Source organism: Anabrus simplex, chromosome 8 (genome assembly GCF_040414725.1).
Source record: "Anabrus simplex isolate iqAnaSimp1 chromosome 8, ASM4041472v1, whole genome shotgun sequence".
Taxonomy (NCBI): domain Eukaryota; kingdom Metazoa; phylum Arthropoda; class Insecta; order Orthoptera; family Tettigoniidae; genus Anabrus; species Anabrus simplex.
The window spans coordinates 45,580,028-45,594,565 of NC_090272.1; the positions used below are offsets into that span (position 1 = coordinate 45,580,028).

The 14,538-nt window shown below is 41.2% G+C and overlaps 1 protein-coding gene across 1 annotated transcript in view; it reads left to right on the plus strand.

Annotated features, from left to right (window-relative positions):
* The first annotated feature begins 2,849 nt into the window (after window positions 1-2,849).
* Oatp30B (Organic anion transporting polypeptide 30B) overlaps window positions 2,850-14,538 on the plus strand; it is a 1,136,150-nt gene continuing 1,124,461 nt past the window's right edge. Inside the window, exon 1 of the mRNA XM_067152180.2 lies at window positions 2,850-3,147. The gene's annotated coding sequence lies outside the window, so the exon portion shown is untranslated. The remainder of the gene's footprint in view (window positions 3,148-14,538) is intronic.

The window sequence follows — 14,538 nt, forward strand, 5'->3', positions numbered from 1 at the left end:
TAGATGTGCATGAAAATCTTCGATGGATGACTGTTCAGCTATGGCTCTTACTATTTTGTCGGAGAGAATACCAATAGCATACGGATAGATAATTTGCAAGATTTGACATGGAGACAGAGAAAAAACAAGGGCATGATCCTGAAATTCCACTAGAAATCTTAAAAATGAAATTACGTCACTGGTGGTATTAACAGAAAACTTGGATATACCTCTGAGCAACATTGCCAATGGATGAGGCAAGCTACTAAATCCGGGTGACATAGTAGGTAAAGGTTTCAATGGCAAGGAAGTCAATTCAGAACGGATGTTACTCAATGATGCACGACGTTCAGATTCGTTGTCCAATGGGGCAGGGATAGTTTGAGCAGCAACGGTTATCCTATTAACTTCTCCCTTGGGAGGCGCTTCCTCACTACCTGCATTCACTATGGTGGGTTGATCAGATTTGGGAGGAACTTCCCCAGTTAACAATTGAGTGACCTTACTAGATAATTCAGAAATATTTTCCAGGAGCGTACTAGCTTCCTTCCTCTGAACGTCATTCAGTTTTAGAGACAACAGATCGTTAACCCTATTCGAAAAATGATATAGCCTGCCTTGCACACGCTTAATTTGATTAGGAGACGGATCATTTTCATCAAAAAAACTAACTACAGAAGCTAGCCCAGTAATATTCTCCGTGATCGTGGAAAGAGAGTCGTCAATTTCTTTCTCTCCCAAATTGGGGATGGAAATGGGCAAATCAAGAGACTCTCTAAGCTTGTTAGTGTCGATAGCAACCGTGCCTCCAGATTGCACGTTTCTAATAGTTAATTCGTAGATCAACTCCTCTTTGCGCAAATAGTTAAGGAGGAGAACATCGCGAGGGCCGGGCATGGTGACAGAACAATTTTGAAAAACTCAAAAAATTCCAGCAACTGGGAAAATAGTTAGAGTTCGGAACAAACAATGTTTAGCCGTCAAAAGGGGCTAAATTGAGACCCATTCAACCACGCTCTGCTACCACTTGTTACCGTGTTTTAGCGGTAGGTAGAGGTGTAAGAAGGTGCGGGCGTGAATGGGTTTTCAAACTACGGAATCAAAGTTAATGTAAAATTTAACGAGGTTATATTTTCTTTTCAATATTAAGTAATAACAAAGAACAGGTACTTAGTAGCCAAAACACAATTTGAAATGTACAATTACAGGGGTTACAGAGTTTGGGCTTCGAGCCCAGAGTTCACAATTCTTGAGCAACTAGCCCAACTTTCCGATATACAAATTTTAACAAAGGGGCAGAAGACCCCAATCAAACCCTGGAGCACTTGCTCCAAATTACACAGTTAAGCCTCCTCGAGGCACACAACACTCCGTTTCCAAAAGAGCCACCCGCTCTTTAATTTAAGCCTCTCCCAGGCCACACCAAACTCCACCTTCAAGTTGTCCACAACGGACACAAACCCAGGGGTAAAATACCCAATCTACTGAGGTCTATTAAATGAAAAGCAGGTTAATTAAATGACCTCTAAAACAATTTGAGAGGAGGCGAACTTGCACTCCTAATACACTTTGATTTTAAAACCTACCTTGGCACTAGGCCGTTATTACAAGGGCTAATCCCATACTACAGAGGTGACTTAATAGCAATTTACATTACATTACGGAAGAATAGGTTGAGAAACAATAAGTTCACCTCAAAACATTATGAGTGGGAGCTCGAGAGGGTTAGCACTCTCTATCCCAGTATGTAGCTTTTCAAGAGAATAGAAGAAAAGACTAGTTACATTTTAGGAAAAGGTTACATGGTGGAACGCTTCGCACCCGCCCCGAGAGTTAAACTGCTGAGCAAGAAAAGAAAGAATTTATTAATCGGCCATTACCTTATTGTTGACCGCTGCCGAAGAAAGAGGCGCCTCCCGCCTCCTGATAGGTACTTAACACACTGAAAGATGGAACAGAAGTGGCCCAGAGACCCAAAAATCAGCAGTTTAAATACTCTCGCGGAAGTTTCTAGGCGTAAGGGGAAAGAAAACACCCGCCCACAATGTTTTTATTGGATAGGACCCCGCAACAGATACAAGTTGGGGGAAAATACACCAGATTGGTCAGAAATTACTAAAAGAAATTCGGGATTGGATAAATCTAAAACAAGGGGAAAAAGAGGGGTATACAGCCAACTTAAACCATAACAGAAAGAAATTTAACAAGAAACAAACTTTTGAAATAAAAATTTCTCCAACAAAATAGTTCTTTGACTCCGCACTAGGGTGCACTATTGTTGATCTTCAGTAGTGTCCTCTAGAAGAGAAAGTTCACACTTCTTACTTCAAGCGAAACAAAAACACATCAAAAGTGACACAGTTCAAAAACTCAAAATTTTCCACGTGGTGACATCTTCTGAGAAAGTAGAGAATTAATAGAGTAGATAAAGTTCAACCTTCCTCCAGAAGAGGAGTTTCAACTGGCGCAACTTTTAAATAAACGGTGTAGAGGTGTACCGCCCGGTACAATTATTATTATTATTATTATTATTATTATTATTATTATTATTATTATTATTATTATTATTATTATTATTTGTAGAGTCTGATATTATAAGACTATGTTTATGTTATTTATCAGGAAAGTAAGAAGTGTTTTCAAATCTACAAACTGTATTTCCGAGGTGCAGAAGGTGACAGATATTGTCAATAAGTTTAGAAATTCGAATTCTCCCGCGTCAATAGCTCCGCGTTGGAATCTTGCAGCTGCTGAGATTTGTATGCGGCCGTTCCAGAATAACGATCTCTTTGTTAGGGGAGCAGGCCAGGCAAGCCGTGTCACTGCGACCCAGACGCGTGCGCTGTGGATCCAGAGCAAAAACAGCTGGCCGCTCTAGTGGTAGTCTAACTCGCAGGAAAGCAGCACTATCTCCTGTCAAACTTGCCTTTTGTTTTCCACGGTTATAGTCCGGTATACTCCATTACGTGAAGCATGTTCACTCGCTGTGTTATGTTTTGTGTGTTTCTAGTTGTCTTAAATCGTATGCTCTAGCGTGTGTGTGTTTATAGCTCGACTAACAAAGAAATATCGTCTGTGTTGTGGATTATCTGTTTGCTAACATTCAGCCGCTATTGTCTCCTACAGCTGAGTGATACTGGAGAGCCAGTGACCTTCCCCGCAGATCATGTAAGTTCAGATTTACCTCTCCTTTATTAGAAATTGTAATTATGCATTGCAATGTTCATATTCTTACCAAAATACAGCTCGATTGATTCATGTAATAGGGCATGTATAAACTGTTTGCCGCTAAGACTGTCGAGAAATTCCGTGATGTATTGACCGCACTTAAAGTTTGCGTGGTGCAAATGTGTGTGTGTATTTCAATAACAACATGCTAATTGCTTAAATCTAACTCGTGTACGGCGATACTTGTAAATACAAGGTATTGCATTTGGTTGCGAAACTACACCTGTCAGATTGTAAAACTGACAGTGATTTAGAAATGTTGCTTTCTGTTTTCCTCTACTTGAATTTTATTAATAGAGAAACTCTGTTGTGGTTATGACATAATTACCCAAATAACGGCCTTATATTCATAGCCTAATACTAACATTTTTTTTTTCGCACAAAGAAAAGCGGCATTTGTAATGAATGGTGCTTAAATATTTTAGATTTAGAAAGGAATTTCCGAGAGTCAGGTCCTACTTAACAGGTAGTACCATATGTTCCCGCTGTTTTATTTATAAAACGCTCCAGAACGAAGCTCGAACGCTGCTCAGAAAATCGATAATGTGAGAGTTGAGGTAGGTTATTTTGATGCAAGATGGTTTTGTGTCGAAGTTTGTGATTTTTCCGCTTTATTTTAAATGCTATTGAGGAAATATTTAAGGGAAAATAAAATGTTGTAGAATTTCCCGAAAATAAACGATCATTTTACTTTGGAGTATTTCTCCGATGTTTATATCCACGGTTTATTTGCTGACGCATGATGCGTGAGTGGACCGTAAGCTGGTGTTTATTAAAGCATGTGGTATACTATTAGTTATTGTAAATAAGGTGACCTAATACTGAAAGGTCTTAATGAAGCTTGACAATCATTGAAACGGTTGATTTCCTGTGTACCTTATAAATAACTATTACTGTATATTGATGCTCATTGCTCATCAATTAATTCTTATTCATTATGAATGGGTGTAAATTGCAGTATGCTCGCCACACCAGGGAATAATCTTTGAATTACTACTACTAACAATGTTATTGTTTTCTTACGTCCCACTAACTTTTAATTACTACTACTACTACTACTACTACCACCACTACTACTACTAGACTAATATTAAAAGCTTATCTTTCGAGACACTGGGTTTGATGTTCAATTCTGCCATAAATTTCATACAGAGGTAATTATCATGGTAATTACTATTGCATTAACAAGACTAGTGATGTGTATTACAAGTGTGTAATTATACTTTAAAACAATTACACTTCTCAGAAAGAGTATGATACCAAGGATACTGTATTTGATAAATCTCTTCTGTTGAAAAACATGACAATGTTTTTCGATAATTCCTGGTGTACGCACTTCTGGCATTCTGTGTCATCTGTTAAAATCGCTACGTTAAAGAAATAATAATAATTGAGTTGGCTGCGTGACAGTAAGCTTGCATTCTTCAGATGGTGTATTAGAACTGCAACATCGACAGCCCTGAAGATGAAGACGATTTTCTGTCGTTTCCTCTCTTCACACCTAGTACCCTAATTGAGGATTCATGCGCTTCCTTCCTCGTCCTAGCCCTTTCCTACCGCCTGTTGCTACGTGAAATGGTGTGACGATCAACCGCTAGGAACTAATAATAATAATAATAATAATAATAATAATAATAATAATAATAACAATAATGTCCGTCTCTGTGGTGTAGTGGTTAGTCTGATTAGCTGCCACCCGCGGAGGCTAGGGTTCGTGACCCGGCTTTTCCACGAAATTTGAAAATTGGTGCGAGAGCTAGAACGGGTTCCACTCAGGCTCGGGAGATCAGCTGAGTAGAGCGGGGTTCGATTCCCGCCTCAACCATCCTCGAAGTGATTTTCCGTTATTTCCCAATTTTCCTCCAGGCAAATACTGGGATGCTACTTAACTTGAGCCCACGCCCGCTTCCTTCCCTCCTCCTTGTGTATCCCTTCCAGTCTTCCAATCCCCCCCCACAACGCACCTGTTAATCATAGCAATGAGGCCACCTGGGCGAGGTTCTGGTCCTCCTGCCCAGTTATATCCACGACCAAATGTCTCACATTCTAGGACACTGCCCTTGAGGCGGAGGAGGTGGGATCCTTCGCTGAAGGAAAAAAACAACCATGGAGAGTAAACGGAATAGCAAAGAAATAATAATAAAAATAATAATATTCGTCTGGCTCATTCATTGAACGGTCAGCATACTGGCCTTCGGTTCAGGGGGCCCGGAGTTCGATTCCCGGTCAAGTCGAGGATTTTAACCCCGTTGACTAATTCCTCTAGCTCGGGGCATGAGTATTCGTGATTGTTTTAACACTCCTCTCCATCCAACAGTTCACGCTACCAACCACCACGGAAACATGCAAAGGTGAATACATCCGTTCTCAAAGAGTTGGCGTCAGGAAGGGCATCTGGCCTTAAAACTGGGCTTAATATACTTAAGTGCCGACCCCACGTAATTGGGAAAAGGCCACGAAATAATAATAATAATAATAATAATAATAATAATAATAATAATAATAATAATAATAATAATGGAAGCTTTGATACAATCATCACCACAATTGTTGATATTTTAGAAGGCAGGTAGATGTAAATCAAATAAAGGGTCTAAAGCAACTCTCTCTCATTTTATTCTTGGTATCAAAGTCAAGGAAAACGATAATACGAAGGACGACATCTGTCCATTTATTGCATGAATAATATTTTGAACTTGGCATTGCTGAAAGAAGTGGAAGTCCGTCTAGGTTAAACATTAATCGTCCCATCCAGTTGTTTTCAGCAAGGTTTAACGCTCATCTGGAATAAAATGGCAATAGCCACCTAGAAGCGTTAATAAGAAAAGGTACAAAAAGAACAAGGAACTGAGAAATAGGAAACAAATTAGTGCTTCATATTTACAGTATATATATATATATATATATATATATATATATATTACAATTTGCTTTATGTCGCACCGACACAGATGGATCTTGTGACGACGATGGGATAGGAAAGCGACCGTGGCCTTAATCAAGGTATATGGCATATGGCTGGTGTGAAAAATGGGAAACCACGGAAAACCATATTTAGGTCTGCCGACAGTGGGATTCGAACCCACTATCTTCCGCATGTAAACTGATAAGCTACGCGTGGTCACTTGCTCGGTCGCTTCACAATTACAAGTGCTGAAAATTCCGTTGAGAGCTTTTTAGAGTAACACTCTTAAAAATAAATTAATTTTCGTTATTGTTGGGCCATGTATCGGCCGAACCGTGGTGTAGTTCTAGCATGCTTGTCTCTTCCCCGAAGGCCCCGGGTTCGATTCCCGCCTACGTCAGAAATTTTTATCTGGACTTGAAGGCTAGTTCGAATCCGCCCGCGGCCACGGGGCCCTTAGCTGAGTCCTGGTATTGCTTCCACTTACTTGTGCCAGACTCCTCACTTTCGTCTATCCTATCCGACCTCCCTTGGTCGACTGTTGTTCTTTTCCGATCCCCTGTGGGTGGGGGCGGTAGAATAACACCCTCAGTATCCCCTACCTGTCGTTAGAGGAGACTAAAAGGGGCTCCAGGTGTTCTGAACTTTGGATCGTGAGTTCGCGACCACGGGGCCCTTAGCTGAGTCCTGGCATTACTTCCACTTACTTGTGTCAGGCTCCTCACTTCCATCTATCCTATCCGAACTCCCTTGGTCGACTCTTGTTCTTATCCGACCCCGAAGGTATTAGGTTCCCGAGGCCTCGGGAGTCTTTCGTTTTCACGCACTTCGTGGCCCTTGTTTTTCTTCGGCCGATACCTTCATTTTTCGAAGTGTCGGAACCCTTCCATTTTTTTTCTGATCAGTGTTATATAGAGGATGTTTGCCTAGTTGTACTTCATCTTAAAACAATAATCATTACTACCACCGAGGTCCACTCAGCCTACGTGAGGAGCTATCTGACGGTGACGACGGCCTGTTGCCACTAAATGCCATCACGTACATGAGATGTGTTAATTCAGGATTAAGAAATTGGGCGTCCGCCTCTATGGTGTAGTGGTTAGTGTGATTAGCTGCCACCGCTGGAGGCCTGGCTTTGATTTCCGGCTCTGCCACGAAATTTGAAAAGTGGTACGAGGGCTGGAACCGATTCCACTCAGCCTCCAGAGGTCAAATGAATACGGGGGGGGGGGTCGATTCCCTCCTCAGCCATCCCCGAAGTGGTTTTCCGTGGTTTCCCATTTCTCCTCCAGGAAAAAGCCGGGATGGTACATTCGAAATCTTTAGTATTTCGTGGCCAGAAATATTCATTTCAGACAAGAAATCAGTACAGCCCTCAGATTCAGATTAAACACACTCTCTCATTGGTCACATCCATCAGACGCGTTAACACATGCACACATTGAAGAGTGAGGGGAGGTGGAGAAAACGGTAGTACGAGGATACCTAGCATGAACGAAACACACGCGGAGGAGAAGGTACTTGCTTCCCCGCCTGCCCACACGTTCCACTGGCTCGACAATGAAGGGAGGAACCACACGCCTCTTTCAAGGCAACAGGCGTAATGTGTATGTCAACTCATTGATGGGTCAAATTCTCCAGTTTCTTTGTAATTCTTGTGTGCGAGGTCTGGCTGAAATGTTAGCGGTCTCGACTATGACTTCATTATCAAATGGCATCGCGCTCAACCACTGTAAGAAAGAATGACCCTTATTTTCGTCAATATCGGCCCTGTTAAATACTATTACTAATAGCACTACTACTACTAATAATAATTGTTATCCTCAGAAACCAAAGTAACAATAATCTGGCATTAAATAATTATGATTATCAGAGACGCAAGAGCGTTTGGAAAACCGTTCCTATTAAGTTATTGTCAGCGCTGATGAAACAACTAAATGCCATATATTGGGGTGGGATTACATCGTGCACACTTCATGGCAATTAAATTACAGCTAACTAATTGTTTTCCTTGATTAGGAAAAGCTAGTATAGCCAGAAGTTTTAACCATATAAACAACTTAATCAGTTCCCAAAAAATGGAGTTGGGAGTGACCTCTGAGTGCGCAACGTCGCAAGCCACACCTCTTGGAAGACGAACACATGTAACGTTGTCTTGGTTACTTCTCCTTCATCCTCAGGGTTTGCCAAAATCTTTGCCCAAACGTTACCTGTTTCCTTTTCCACCCGGAATTCTTGTGATCGCGATTGTACTTAACTTAAGGCCACGGCCGCTTCCTTCCCTCATCCTTGTCTATCCCTTCCAATTATCCCATCTCCCTACAAGGCCGCAGCATAGCAGATGAGGCCGCCTGGACGAGGTACTGGTCGTCTTCCCCAGTTTTATCCCGTTGAACAAACACTGCCCTTGAGGCGGTAGAGGTGGGATTCCTTGCTGAGTCCGAAGGGAAAGCCAACCCTGGACGGAAAACGGAGTACATGAATCATGTATAAGTAACATGGAAATGTTCCATTAAATTGCATGAAGCAGTTCTTGAGAAACTGGATCAAGAAGTTAGCAAATGTAACATTAGGGGGATAGGTTATTCATATTCCCCTTGAGATGTTTTTCGTGGTGGTTCCTATATTTTTTTCCAGGAGACAAATGGTGGACCTGCACCTCGATTACGGTCACAACCATTACCATGCCAGACATAGTCGTCCCATATTTCAGCTTCGCTGAAAACTGCTGTGTGCTAATGTGACGGTAGGGAAACAGAGAACAATGGCGATAGGCTGTCACTATTGTAACGACCGCAGGGTTTTGAGGGTTTCGTAGACTTGCTTATTAAATTGTTTTGGCTGTTTCAGCTAGCCTCCACCTGAGCGCGCGAGTCAGCACAGCGCCATCTTATAACAGAGTATGCGTGTGACGTCAGATTTAGCACTACTTTTGTTTTACTTTGAAGAGCTATTTCATGAAAACTTCTCTTCAGATTCTCAATTGTCTTTTTGCTACAGGTAGTCTCCTCTTTTCTCTGTCAGTTGAGACATTAAACATAATCGTAAGTTAAATGCTATCGGTGATATACTCGTTCTACCCAAACACTAAAAGAGTCTTATAATTTCTCTTTCCATGCACCCGTTGTCGAGGAGCGTTAAGTCTACGTTAAAATAGAACTGATTTCCATTTGCGTTTATAATGTCTTGGCCTTTCTCCCGTCAAAACAACAACCACTCCCACCTCTAATGCTGAAGCTAATTGGCTGTTCTCTCTACATCTAGAGTCTAAACAAAATGACAGACTGGGATGGGTCGAGGGAGCATTTAAGAGGACAGACATAGGAGACAAGACATGAAAATAAAGCAGGATACGGACGTATTCCACATCTATACACAGTGCCTCTTTCATAGACGAATTCTTCATTTCATCCGCTACTGTTCTTTGCGATGTCTTTCATTTCCGCTTCCCAGGTTCGACAGGGGGCTGGGCATCCACAGTGCTTGAGAGGGCCACCTTGAGGAATCACTCCTTCTTAATGTGGAAAGTGAAACATGAGCAGAAGATGAATAAATCCAAAAGAAGGTGCATGTGAAAAGAAAGAAGGGTAATACGGATCGTATTCCACCTAACGAAGACAGGAATAATTTTATTTTGCTATTTGCTTTACGTCGCACCGACACAGATACGTCTTATGGCGACGATGGGATAGGAAAGGCCTGGGAATTGGAACGAAGTGGCCGTGGCCTTAATTAAGGTACAGTCCCGGCATTCGCCTGGTGTGAAAATGGAAAACCACGGAAAACCATCTTCAGGGCTGCCGACAGTGGGGCTCGAACCCACTATCTCCCGATTACTGGATACTTAAGCGACTGCAGCTATCGAGCTCGGTCAGGAATAAATGAACCAAACAAAAAAGTGTACAAGACCTCTTAAGCTTCAACTGCTTTCGGTTTTCAGATGCCAGATATTCAAGATATTCAAACCGTGAAGATATCCCGTCGTTGAAAAGTTTTTGTTTAGTCACTAGAAAAATCCACAGTTCTTGCCTTTCAGGCAAGCAACTCAGTGTTGAAAACATCCTAGGGATAAGAGCTACGAATTTTAGGTAAATAAAATATAATAAAGTATGAGAATATATTCATTATTTATTTATATAAATTACAGTCCATTTCTTAATCATAGTTATTCGGTCGATTAGATCAGCAGTTTGCCTTTTTTCTACCACTATGAGCGCTAATGTGAGTCAATGCATTATTTCACTTAAGTACCACTATCGCTAATGTGAGTCAGTGGATTATTTCACGTAAGTACCACTACGAGCGATAATGTGAGTCAGTGGATTATTTCACTTAAGTACCACTATGAGCGATAATGTGAGTCAGTGGATTATTTCACGTAAGTTCCACTATCGCTAATGTGAGTCAGTGGATTATTTCACTTAAGTACCACTATGAGCGATAATGTGAGTCAGTGGATTATTTCACGTAAGTACCACTACGAGCGATAATGTGAGTCAATGCAGAGTATCACTTAAGCCCTTATAACAACATTCATTAGGTGTGGATATTTTTCAAAAATCAAAAATGTCTGAGGGTATTAGAACCAAGGAACACATTACAGAAAGAATTATGTAAATACGTTAATGTGGCTAGGATATGAATCAAAAATAAAACGTGTAAAAAACACTCGATTTCAGGCTGTTTCCTGAACTGAATTTTTATCGGAAGCGATTTTTCGAAATTTGTATGTTTAGTTTGATAGAGCTATCCAAGACTCACAATTTGAAATCTTTTCGGGCCCTTCAGCCCTTTAGCTTTCGGCACAGTTGAGGAAATTACTTACTTTGTCTGCTAAGGAATGTTTTCGACATTAAAAAGATGATTAATTTCTAAGTTGTACGATGACATTCAAAATACATATGAGAAAACATTAGGCCTAGATATAATTTTATCTAATGACACTGGCATTAAAAACATGTCCAGAAGCCTTTCTCCCTTAATACCGGAAGACTCACGTTATCTTGCTTTATGATTTAAATTTAAATCTGATATCAATGTGACTTGGGTTAATAATGTTCCATCAGCAGTTTACTTTTCCCCTAGGGCCGATTTCTATAAGTTGTGCAATTTATTGAAACAGGCCGTTTGCGAACGCTTGGAAGTATTCGATGACTCTGATGAAGCTTTGAGATTATTTTTTAAAAGTATTTCGTGGAGTAATTCATCAAACTTTTCCTCGGAGGAAAGTTTACACATGGAGGAAACACCCTTGTTGGTTTACTAAAGAAATTATCGACGTAATCAAAACGAAAGAAAGATACAGAAAACATAAAGACATGTGTATAGAGAACTCCGTAAACATAGAAAGATTCTTATGGCTAAGGCCTATAACATCTACATCTTTCATACCGAGTTAAATAGTAAAACTCGTCACAGAACATTTTGGAATTTCATTAAAAGTAAGAAACACAGTAGTTCTTCATAAAATTTGGTATTCCAGGAACATCCCCTTGTAAGTAGTAAAGAAATGGACGATGAATTTGCAAAATACTAGCAAAGTATGTATTCCAGACAGTCCGAAAATTAAAACATTTTTTAAATTAACAAAATGTTCTTACCAATAGCTTGTCTCTGGAATCAATTAATGACATTCAATATATGCGAATAATTCAAAAGTTAAAGCGAAAGAAAGCCACTGGACAGATGGTACACCATCATATCTTATTAAAGGTTATGCGGATGTATTGATGCTTCCTCTGTGCACTATATATAACTTAATTATTAGATGACAGTCATTTCCAGATCTTTGGGAATGAGTAGAGTTTGTCCCATTTTAAAGTCTGGTGATTTTATTAAAGTAGAAAATTATAGAGATATTTCTGTAATCTGTGTTCCGGCAAAAATATTTGCGTATCTTCCTTATTTTAGAATTTTTAATCACACGAAAACACATACAGTATATCACAATGCCAGCATGGCTTTTATCCTGAAAGGTCTACTTAAATAAATTCGATTAAGTATTTCAATTTATTTCAGACTGGATGAACAGAAATGTGCCTGTTGATACGATGTAACATGCATTTCACAAATAATTCGATAAGCTTAATCGTGAGATTTTACTAGTGAAATTATCGAATTTTGGCCTTTCCTCTCTCTAGAGTTCTTCTTATTTCATTGGACGCAGTAAGTACCTAACGCTTAACCAGACTAGAACCTTCCAGTACCATGTTTTGTCCGGCGTCCCTCAAGAGGGGCTCTTTGTACTTGTTATTGTTCATTAATGATTTGCCAACATTTGTTAATCATTTTCGATGCCTTCTATTTGCTAATGATGTCAAATTGTTTAAGTACATGCCAAATAATAACTATTTACTTGCAATGCAACTGGATGTTAATGTATCTTAAAAGCTTTCCAGTCTGCTGGAAACACTAGTTCAAACAATATATAACACTATAGCATAGCTATAAAAATACACACTGTTAAACAAAGAATGACAAGTTTTGTTCTACGTGAACATCCTCATATACTATCAAATCACTATTAATCATGCGCATAGCCCGACTCGTTGGCTGAACGGTCAGCGTCCTGGCCTTCAGTTCAGAGGGTCCCGGGTTCGATTCCCGGCAGAGTCGGGGATTTTACCCTTAATTGGTTAATTCCAACGGCACGGGGGCTGGGTGTATGTGTTGTCTTCATCATCATTTCATTCTCATCACGATGCGCAGGTCGCCTACGGGAGTCAAATAGAAAGACCTGCACCTGGCGAGCCGAACCTGTCCTGGGATATCCCGGCACTAAAAGCCATACGACATTTCATTTCATTATGCGCATATATGTAAAACATTGTTTACGTTGCGTAAATTGGTCAATGATTATGAATTGGTGTTGTTATGGAAAAATATGAAACAATAATAATGTACTGTTAATAATGTACTGTAAATGATGAACATTTGTCTGTACTTATCTGCTGTCTCCGTTAGAGAGTTGCTTAGCATGGAGATGACGAACAATTGTTACCATAGTTACCACGGTGTCGGTTTTCTGTTAACGCTAATTCCAGATAGACCCCCCAGCTCAAAACATACCCATGTTAACATGGAAAATATCTCAGGAGAGGGGGCAAATGCAGATGTTTGAAAACATTTCCTTAAAGGGTTAAAGATTCAGTAGCTCTAATTACTACAAAAGTCAAAATATAACTAACAATATTTTGTTGAGTGTACTAGCATATGAATATGGAATTTTCACGACCGCATTGTAATCGAAATCGATGTTAAGTACAGAACATCTCTTCAACACGTACTGAATGTACGTAACACGACCTAATATGTTGAAAGTCGATTGTACTAGCATATTTTGTGGTTTGACAACCTCTGATAAAAGGAGTTAAAAACAATTATTTCGTCAAACATTAACGATAATACACCAGAAAACCCTCAACAAACTACAGTAACTATTGAAAGAATGAATGTGTAAATTACACTGACTGACAGAGCAAATGCAACACCAAGAAGGAGTGGTCAGAACTTTATGCCAATTGCAGGGTAGACTGACGTCACTGAGGTATGCTCATGATGTGAAATGCGCCGCTGTGCTGCGCACGTAGCGAACGATAAATGGGACACGGCGTTGGCGAATGGCCCACTTCGCATCGTGATTTCTCAGCCGACAGTCATTGTAGAACGTGTTGTCGTGTTCCACAGGACACGTGTATAGCTAAGAATGCCAGGCCGCCGTCAACGGAGGCATTTCCAGCAGACAGACGACTTTACGAGGGGTATGGTGATCGGGCTGAGAAGGGCAGGTTGGTCGCTTCGTCAAATCGCAGCCGATACCCATAGGGATGTGTCCACGGTGCAGCGCCTGTGGCGAAGATGGTTGGCGCAGGGACATGTGGCACGTGCGAGGGGTCCAGGCGCAGCCCGAGTGACGTCAGCACGCGAGGATCGGCGCATCCGCCGCCAAGCGGTGGCAGCCCCGCACGCCACGTCAACCGCCATTCTTCAGCATGTGCAAGACACCCTGGCTGTTCCAATATCGACCAGAACAATTTCCCGTCGATTGGTTGAAGGAGGCCTGCACTCCCGGCGTCCGCTCAGAAGACTACCATTGACTCCACAGCATAGACGTGCACGCCTGGCATGGTGCCGGGCTAGAGCGACTTGGATGAGGGAATGGCGGAACGTCGTGTTCTCCGATGAGTCACGCTTCTGTTCTGTCAGTGATAGTCACCGCAGACGAGTGTGGCGTCGGCGTGGAGAAAGGTCAAATCCGGCAGTAACTGTGGAGCGCCCTACCGCTAGACAACGCGGCATCATGGTTTGGGGCGCTATTGCGTATGATTCCACGTCACCTCTAGTGCGTATTCAAGGCACGTTAAATGCCCACCGCTACGTGCAGCATGTGCTGCGGCCGGTGACACTCCCGTACCTTCAGGGGCTGC